Consider the following 9,203-nt stretch of genomic DNA (forward strand, 5'->3'; position numbering starts at 1 on the left):
ACTTTTGGGTTTTTACAGACATACATAAATGGGTATCGAGGTTTGATTAAGACTTTAAGACTTGTATAATAAGGAGGGGGGTGGAGTGGGGAGAGCAAGTGAGGGAGAAAGAGAATCCTTTGCCTAAAAGACAATTGAATAGAGAAAAAGATTGCTTTCCCTAAATGATAGTGAAATAAAATATATCCTTGCAATGACTTTGAGTAGTCCAGGTTCTGGTGCAATAAGTACATATTTCCAAGTTATTAGTGATTTGCAAACATTATTCACCTGCAGCTGGATTTATGAGCAACAAAACATTTATTCATAAATTTGTTTCTGAATACCAGCAGACACTAGTGAACCAAAGGACTATTTACTACCCTTTGCATTCTTCTGTGCGTGGGTTGCCGACGTTTTGTTCCATTATTGATAACATGTATTCGTAAATATATATGTATGCAGAGATTTGAAAACTTGGAACTTGTTTTATTATTCAAAATATATTCAATATGCCTCTAACGCTGTGTCTACTCGACATCATTCTTTTCACGCCTGTCTTTTTCTCACATCCATACAAACAGCTCACTCGCATTCTTCTCCCACCTGATCTTGTCTATATTGACCTGAGGATTTTTTAACCTCTATGCACCCCAGTCTTGCTCATTTTCTCCCTTTCTACCTAAATTCGTATTCTGGCATGCTATTTATTTTTATCAAACTTTAGGAGAGCAGGGAGAACATACTCAGAGTAAGATACAGTTTCCTTCACTTCCTAGCTATGTGACATTGGCAAGTTATATAACTTCTCCAAATCTCAGTTTCTTCATTTATGAAGTATAGGTGATATTACCTACCATGTAAGTTTATTTTACTGATAAATAATAGGCCCTTCCTTATTTTACAAAGAATTTAAGCAAAGAGTGAGTTTTCCTCTTTGCTTTTATTCAGGAGTTATTTTTCTCTAAGAGTATAGATAGACACATGTACAGTATATTAGATTACATCGCAGTGGATGGGCTCCACAATGAATACCGCTACACAAATACGTTAGCAAGAGATATAGGGAAAAGACGAAACAGTTTTACTTAACATCTTTACCTTTTTTATATAATTCCAGGTATGCCAACCCAAGAAATACTACTCTCACAGGTTGTGCTGATGTTTTTAGAAGCCTAAGCAACAAATAAAATATATTTAAAAGAAATTGTTAGATAACTTTAACTTCTCTATATTTATCTGGGTATTGTCCTCTCAAGGATACAAACCTAATGGGATCTTTTAAAGTCGGTACCAAGGATGAAATCTGTCCCATCGAATTTCATTAGCTTGTATCCATATCTGTGCTAAGCTAAAATATTGGTGTAAGAAATTACTTAATGCAGCCTATTCTCTGAGCTTTCTTTCATACCTGTCCAAAGTATGTGGCAAATATGTGATTTGGGAGCCTTCTTCCTTCTCGGTGGCTTTTTGAAACTCAGTATAAGCCCAAACTTCTTCCTGGCTAGCCTTTCAGGAAAATAAGAATTTAGTGTACCTAGTAGGTAATATCCATTCTAAGACTCAATCACTTCCCATACAAACTTTTACTGCAAAGGGCCAGTTGGTAAATATTTTAGAATTTGAAGGACATACAGTCTTTCTGTGGCATCTACTCACCTCTACTGGGATAGCACAAAAGCAGCCATGGATAATATGGACACAACTGAGTTTGGCTGTGTTCAAATAAAACTTTATTTACAAAAGAGATAGAGAGGTAGATTTAACTATGGGTCATAGTTTGCCAACTTCTGCTATAGATTACATGGAGTTAATTTCTATGGTCTGATATTATTCTTTTTCAATAGGTCAAAATTAAGATATGATATCAGAATGTCAAGATCAAAATGCATTTAAAAAAAATATCCAGTGAGATAAGGAAAATTAAGATCAAGAGAAAGACAGACACAGCAGTTCTGACTTCATTTGTGACAGAAATATGTGTGTGGGCTAAACACTTTGTTAGGGAGGCATTGGGGTACTTCTCAGACTATCTGTGGTTAATAACCAAGTCTTTTTTTTTTCCAATCCATTCTGAATTTAAAAACACAAAATCATGCACTTTAATGGCAAATCAATTTTTAAAAATCCTAAGTATTAAACCTCATTTTCTGCGCTTATCTCATTATGAACCAGTAGCAAACAGACAAAGGACCAGCAGAGGCCCTTAGACTATATACTCTGAGGACGACCATAAACGATGTGTCAGAAGGCAAGTCCCTGCCTGGATACATTTCTGCCTTAAAGTCTTTATTACACTTGTCCACAGGATTCTCCATTGCATTCCTCAGAAATAAAGATGTGCATTATCCTAGCATTCAAATCCTTTTATAATCTGGGCCCAGCCATATTGTTTTGGCAGTTCCCTCCTTTGCATCCACAAGGAATGACTTGCTGTACCCAAACCCACCTTTGGTTTTCCTACGTTTTGCCTTTGCCCATGCTGTCCCTTATTTTGTACTCCTTCGGCAAGTTCACCGTCAGTGTCCTTCAAAACTCCTCTTTGATGTCACGTTTCCTCTCCACTGGTTGCAATCTGGTCCTCCACTGAACATTCATGAAATGTTGCAGGTTTTTTCTCTAACTATATTTGCTTTAAATGATAATTTAATGCTTGCCATTCTTATTTTAAGACTAAATAGTGAACTTTTGACACTAGGGCTGTATTTTATTTTTGATATGGTATTCCTCAAAGTGCTGCACACTGTGTCTTTTATAAAATGGAGGTTCTTTACAAATTAGGCCACAAATGAATGCCACTGAACACCGAACTCACACCTTAAACCCTTTCTCTTATGGATCCCCTTTGAACACTTTCAGAAATGTACTCCTCTGTACTTCTGTCCTTTCTCTCTTCCACTTAGGACAAAGAGGCTTATCAGCAAGAGAGCTTGGGTATATATAAAACCACGGGACACAACAATCTGTGGCAACAAAAGGAAACCAAACAGATGCATGAGTCATTTACTGAACTTATAAAATGGAGCCTGGAGAATGAAAATACAATTTATAGCTTATTTATACTACTCTGAATGTCACTGTAAAATACACATTTCATGGGGCAGAAGGAAGCCAGCCATGATTAGCATTCAGTTCTGCCACAGCCTGTGACAACTGTTGGTTTCCACTGTGATCTGTAAGACTTTGCTTTAGGATGAAAACTTAATTGGATATACTGAAGAAGCTGCCATTAGTAAGTGAGTACAATTTTATAATCTGCATCAAAGTAACATACTTTCAGAATTGTGAAGCCACGTTGATATGTACCTTGTAAGTGAATACAATTCTGAATGGAAAAACAAATAAATGAACAAACAAACAAACAAACAAAACAAACCAGAATTAAACTGTTAGTGATGCATGGAGAAAAACATAGCCAAGGAGTTGCTCGGGCGTTTTTTTAATATCTTATTACATTGGAAACGAATGGTGACTTTTATAATCATGCTACATTTTCTTGATTGGCCTCTACATTTAATACATTTGTAAATGAGCAAAATTCTAATGGATAGATATTTTCTTGGTGTATAGTTTAAACTTATTTTATGTATATAAAACTTCCTTTCAGATAAGACCAGTACTGTAAAAGTGAGAATGCCATGCCTCTCATATTTGCTCTTGATTTTCATTGTCTTAAGAAAAAGAGCCAAGGAAAAGCAGACAATCTAGGACATGGCCTTCTTGGTAGCCACACCCACAGTTTCTGGAGTACCCATCTATGACAGACTCTGGAAAAAACAGATCTATATACTCTGTTTTCTTAGCCTCTTCTACCTCACCAGGGGGTGATACCATTGATTGCTAGAAACTGATACAACCCTACCTTTTGATTAGTTTAACTAAAAGAATAGGGTGGTCTATTCTGGGAAGCTAAGCAAAGGGTCTGGTTGGATAAAAGAGCCATAGTCAATGTGACAGCCTTCCTTATAGGTGAACTTGGTTAGGCTACACACCCAGTTACTCAACCAAACAGGAATCTAGTTGTTGCTGTAAGGGTTTTTAGCAGATGTGACTAAGTAGTTGTGACACAAGTCCAAAATTAGTTGACTGTAATTAGAAGAGATTATCCTTGATAATCTGGGTAGGCCTGATTCAATCAGTTGGGAGGCCTTCAGAGCAGAACTGAGACTTCCCTGAGGAAGAAGAAATCCCCCCAGTAGGATACAGCTCCTGACCATTCCCAAGAATTCCAGCCTGCCCTTTTTGATGGTGGGCTCTTCAGATTTCCGACTTGCACAGCCAGCCCCCACGACCCTGTAAGCCAGTTCCTCCCAAGATAGCTCTTAATATGTATCTCCTACTTGTTTCTGCTTTTCTGGCTGAACACTGGCTGATACTGAGCAGTGTTCCAGTAAACTAAAAGATCAGAGATTGAGTCACAGTAAATAGAGCAGAAACCAGATGAGCGGGGGGGGGGGGGGGGAAGGCCTTAGAGAAGCAGCAAGGAGCAGTCATGCAACCCTAGAGAAAACAGTCACATTCTCAAACCCTCAGTTTTAGTGCCTACGAGTCTCCATTCTTTTTCATTCCCATGAGATCTTGGGTATCTCCTTGAATTTTTTATTGTGTTAACTTGAATGTGTTTACTGTAACCAAAAGTTCTTGACAAGAGCAAGGACCATGTGCCTGGTACATATTAGAAGAGGGCAGAATCAATGCTTTTTTGAGATATTTTTCCACTAACTCAATAAATATTTATTAATTGTCTTTATAATTTATAAGATAGACTGTAGTAGGTGCAATGAAAACACAAAGATGAATCTGGCATAGAGAGGCTGCTTTCGAAAATTTTAGAGTCTGGTAATAGAGACGGCTATTCATAAATATCCCCATTCCACAACTACGAGTGATATAGGGAGTAGGCAAGGCCTATGCGTGTGAGATGGAAGTTCAGAGGTCGCTGAGAGAATCAAGAAAGGCCCCTTGGAAAAGAGGTCTTTCGATCCCTACCATTTGCAGGCCTTGGGCAAGAATAGAAAAGGAGAGTCATATATGCCTAAATCAACCTAACAAATTTCATTAACTCATGTTGCATCCACTTTGACAAATACACTTCTGCCACAGCATGGAAAATCTGAATTTAGTTTAGGGTGAGCGACTCCTAGAGCTTCATGCTCCTTTTCTTCTTATTCCTAGTTTCAAAGTGCAGCGTGAGCTGCCTCACGTGCACACAGGTAGACGCCGCTGCCTGCACATCCCAGCTCCGCCCCGGCTTCCTGCAAGCAGCAGCCTGGTGGCCATCCCTCGAGCCCAGAGGACACACCTTGGCCATGAACCCCACTTAGAGGACAGACTTAGGAAAGAGGTCAACGAGGTGGCGGGTTCAGGGTAGTATGGAGTGTGACTCAGGTGAGTATTTCCCATCGCCCCAATTGATCGTTCCCTCACCCCTTAAAGAAAGTGCCAGAGTGGGGCTCCTTAAAGATTAGGTGCAAATCAGAGGCCCCACTTTCTAAATGCAACTGTTGAACTCTTTGGGGCAGTTGCTTTAAATCCTCCAAAAATTACCAAGTACTTTATATTAACGAGTGTGGAGTAGCATATACACTTATGTACAGTACATAATACTTGATAATACAAATAAACAATTATATTACTGGTTTACGTAATGACTATACCATATTTTATTGTTATTTTAGAGTGTATTGTTTCTACCAATAAAAAAAAATTTGCTGTAAAACAGTATGCTGTGTTACACTGGCAGTGGCCTCATACACCTCGTGTTTACTGTGTCTCTCGATCGCATCATTTTCTCTTGCTGATTTAATCTCTTGTTGTTTTGTCCGGTATCTTGCTGGACAGGCTTGTAGCCTAGAAGCAATAGGCTACACCACACAGCCTAGGTGTGCAGTAGGCCAGACCACCTAGGTGTGTGTAAGTACACTCCATGATGTTAGCACAAGGACATAATCTCTTAAAGATGCATTTCTCAGAATGTATCCCCATCATTAAGTGGTACATGACTGTAATATTCTGGAAAAGAGAAAATATCTCATTTAACTTATCCCTATATATCTAGCTTTGTATTGCTTAGTGACTATTTGTGCAGTTCTAACGTACTTTTAAAATGCATAGAATCTCTTCAGTTGGTGATGGTGGCAGAGAAATAATGCATGAAGAGGGGAAATCAGCAACAAAGCAGAGGAACAAGAAGTAGTACAGTGTGGGAAGGGAGACAACGTTATGAGGAGGAAAAATGGATAATAATTTTTTAAAGCTTATAGAGACAATATTATGGAGAGCTTGAAAATACTGAGGAGGGCCAGCCTAAATCTTTTGTCCCATTTACCTAAAAGGAAGAAAGGAAGGAAGTAAGGAAAGAAGGAAGGAAGGAAAGAAGGAAGGAAGGAAAGAAGGAAGGAAGGAAAGAAAGGAAGGAAGGAAGGAAAGAAGGAAGGAAGAGAAGGAGGGGAGAAAATCAGTTTTAGCTTTGTTCCTACACAATGGTATTTGGCAAAGACACCTGTTAAAGTTTGTTTTGTGTGTCCAATTATATTTTGCCTTGGAAAAGCGATTAAATCACAGCTTGGGCAGAGAAAAATGTGACCATCAATTTCTATGTGAAGCACAGGAGCATTTTGTTTTCTTTCCAGAAGAGTCTTCATTTAACATTTATATATACATGCACGAAAAGCCAAGAAAAAGGCATAATAAATGGAAACTTCTCCTGGGTAGCTGCAAAAATTGATAGTATCTATTAACTGCTCTACAGATGGTTAAAGCAAAGGCAAGGCTGTCCTGCTATGAGGCTGAGTGGACGCAAGGATTCAAAATCTTTTTTCTGGCCTCAGTGCTCCGCGTGCGTGTGCTCGTGCACTTGTGAGCACATGGGTGCAGACGTGTGTTTTCTCGGAGAGGAACTAAACCTGGTAATAGATGCTGGATGGAGAAACTGAAAAGTTAACATTCATGTTAATGTTGCTCGCTTATCCATAAAAAGTACCAAAACAAATGCTTTGGGGTGCTCCGCTGCCTCCCTCCAGAGACAAGTATCTTTAAAGATCAACCCTCACTCTTAAAAAAAGCGTTAACTCAAACTTTAAGCAGTGAAGAGCATGTGTTTTTGTGAAGAACAGTCAGTTTTCATGAGAGGTGCAGAGATTTTACAAATCTATTGTATCTAAACACATGTTATTTTATAAGGATGAATATGATGAAACTAATAGAGTAGTAAAAATAAGAGCTGTAGTTTGTTAACCAGTTATTATAGGCAGAAATTATGCTAAGCATTTTATATGCCTCATTATACTGAACAGCCCTGGGTAGTAGGCTGTCTTGTCATGCTAACTTTCCAGATGAGGGACCTGGGATTGACGAAAGTGTAATGAGTTGCCTAAGGTCACAAGGCAAGTAAGGTGGTGGGGGGAGCTAAGATAGCAACGATGTATAGCAGGCAGGCCTGTGTCCAGAGGTCCAGCTCTGACACATGGCTGCTTTGCTCTTTGACGTGCGGTCCCATGCAGGATTACAGAGAAGCACAGTGCTGAACGGGAAGAGGCTTAAGCTGGGAGAAGACCTAGATTCTAGTCTCAACGTTTCACGTCATTAAAGATTTGAGTCGTTTTAGAGAATTCTGGGTAGTTTCCTCAATTTTCTTCAAAGTAGGCCAGCTCACTCTTCCCAGAGTATTTTATTATTATTATTATTATTTACTCTGCATTACTATTAAACCTGGAATATCTGTACTTCACTATCTTGCCAGGTATTAGCTGCTCAGTTTTGTATTTTAATCAAAAGCTGAATTGTAAGAAATAATTTTAATGTATTAATGTACCTTAGAATATTCTATTCATCTTATATTTATTCCAGTTATTTTTCCTAGATTAAGCCAGACTACCAGAAGGATTTGAATTTAAACACTTGTTTTCATCCCACAGAATTATGATATGCCTTAGCTTTTACTTAGAAACAACTATATGGCTTTTAGGATAAGATAATATGTCACTTATAAGAATTTTATTGCAGATGATCAGTTCATGACTGAAGTTCCATTCTGAGTAGCCAGTGGAGAAATTTGTCTTTGACATTAGCCTAGAAAAAGCTTTGCTGTTGCTAAGCAAACAATGCATGTTGATTATACAGGCGAGGAGTCCCCAAAGGACAGCCCTTAGGCACAATGGAAACGCAGCCACGTCCACTCACCATCACTTGTCTATAGCTGCTTTCACTCTAACAGCAGAGTCGGATAGTTGCAACAGAGAACGGTCCACACAAAGCTCAAAGAAACCTACTCTCTGGCCTTTTACAAAAACTTTGCCAAACCCTGATGATAACGTACATTTTTACAGGATTACATATTCCTTCTGCTTTAGTTACAAGGACAGTCTGAGTCAAATATTCTTGTCAATGTTACTACTTACAGAGAACTTTGTTATACATATTTCTCTCTTCTATCTTCAATTTTTTCACACATCTTTCTTTATATTTAATTTTATTTGAGTGTAGGGACCTCAATGAGCTAGACATTGCCACTGTTGTACCTTGAGCATCAAAGAGAAATTACACTTCTATTCCCCATAGTTAGGTGTAGCCATGTTGCTAATTCTGACTAACTAAACATGAACAGAGATCATAGGTCATGTAGGAGCCAATAAGTGATTCTCCATTCTGTCTGTCTTCATGATGTGTTATGTTCCAGACAGTAGAGACTGTGTGTGTGTGTGTGTGTGTGTGTGTGTGTGTGTGTGTGTATATATATATATATATATGTGTGTGTGTGTGTGTGTGTATATGTGTGTGTGTGTGTATATATATGTGTGTGTGTATGTGTGTATATATATATATGTATATATGTACATATTCTTTTTTTTTTATCACCTACAGCACCTGGTCTTCCTAGGTGGTCTCACATCCAAGTACTAACAAGCCTGACCCTGCTTAGCTTCTGAGATCAGACAAGATCAGGCTCGTTCAGGGTGGCACGGCCATAGACTGAGACTCTTATTATCCTTGCTCACTGAATGCAGGTTATGCAGAAGACAGCACCTTCCTCACATAGTAATGGAGCCTGAGTGTGTAACGAACCTTTGTTACTATCAGTTAGCAGGATATGGGGGCACCATTCAACCCCGCCTAACTGATACATGTAGTAAATTCCCCTCAAATTATTTTGCAACAAGGCAGATTATAAATAGTATTAGCAATTACAATAATATGAATGAGTATTTTGGGTATTGAATATTTTG

At 38.5% G+C, this 9,203-nt stretch overlaps 1 pseudogene; it reads right to left on the reverse strand.

Moving 5' to 3' along the window:
* Positions 1-8,832: 8,832 nt before the first annotated feature.
* On the reverse strand, positions 8,833-8,950 carry LOC118603144 (annotated as a pseudogene).
* Between the last annotated feature and the right edge of the window lie 253 nt (positions 8,951-9,203).

Source organism: Rousettus aegyptiacus, unplaced genomic scaffold (genome assembly GCF_014176215.1).
Source record: "Rousettus aegyptiacus isolate mRouAeg1 unplaced genomic scaffold, mRouAeg1.p scaffold_m13_p_5, whole genome shotgun sequence".
Lineage (NCBI taxonomy): Eukaryota > Metazoa > Chordata > Mammalia > Chiroptera > Pteropodidae > Rousettus > Rousettus aegyptiacus.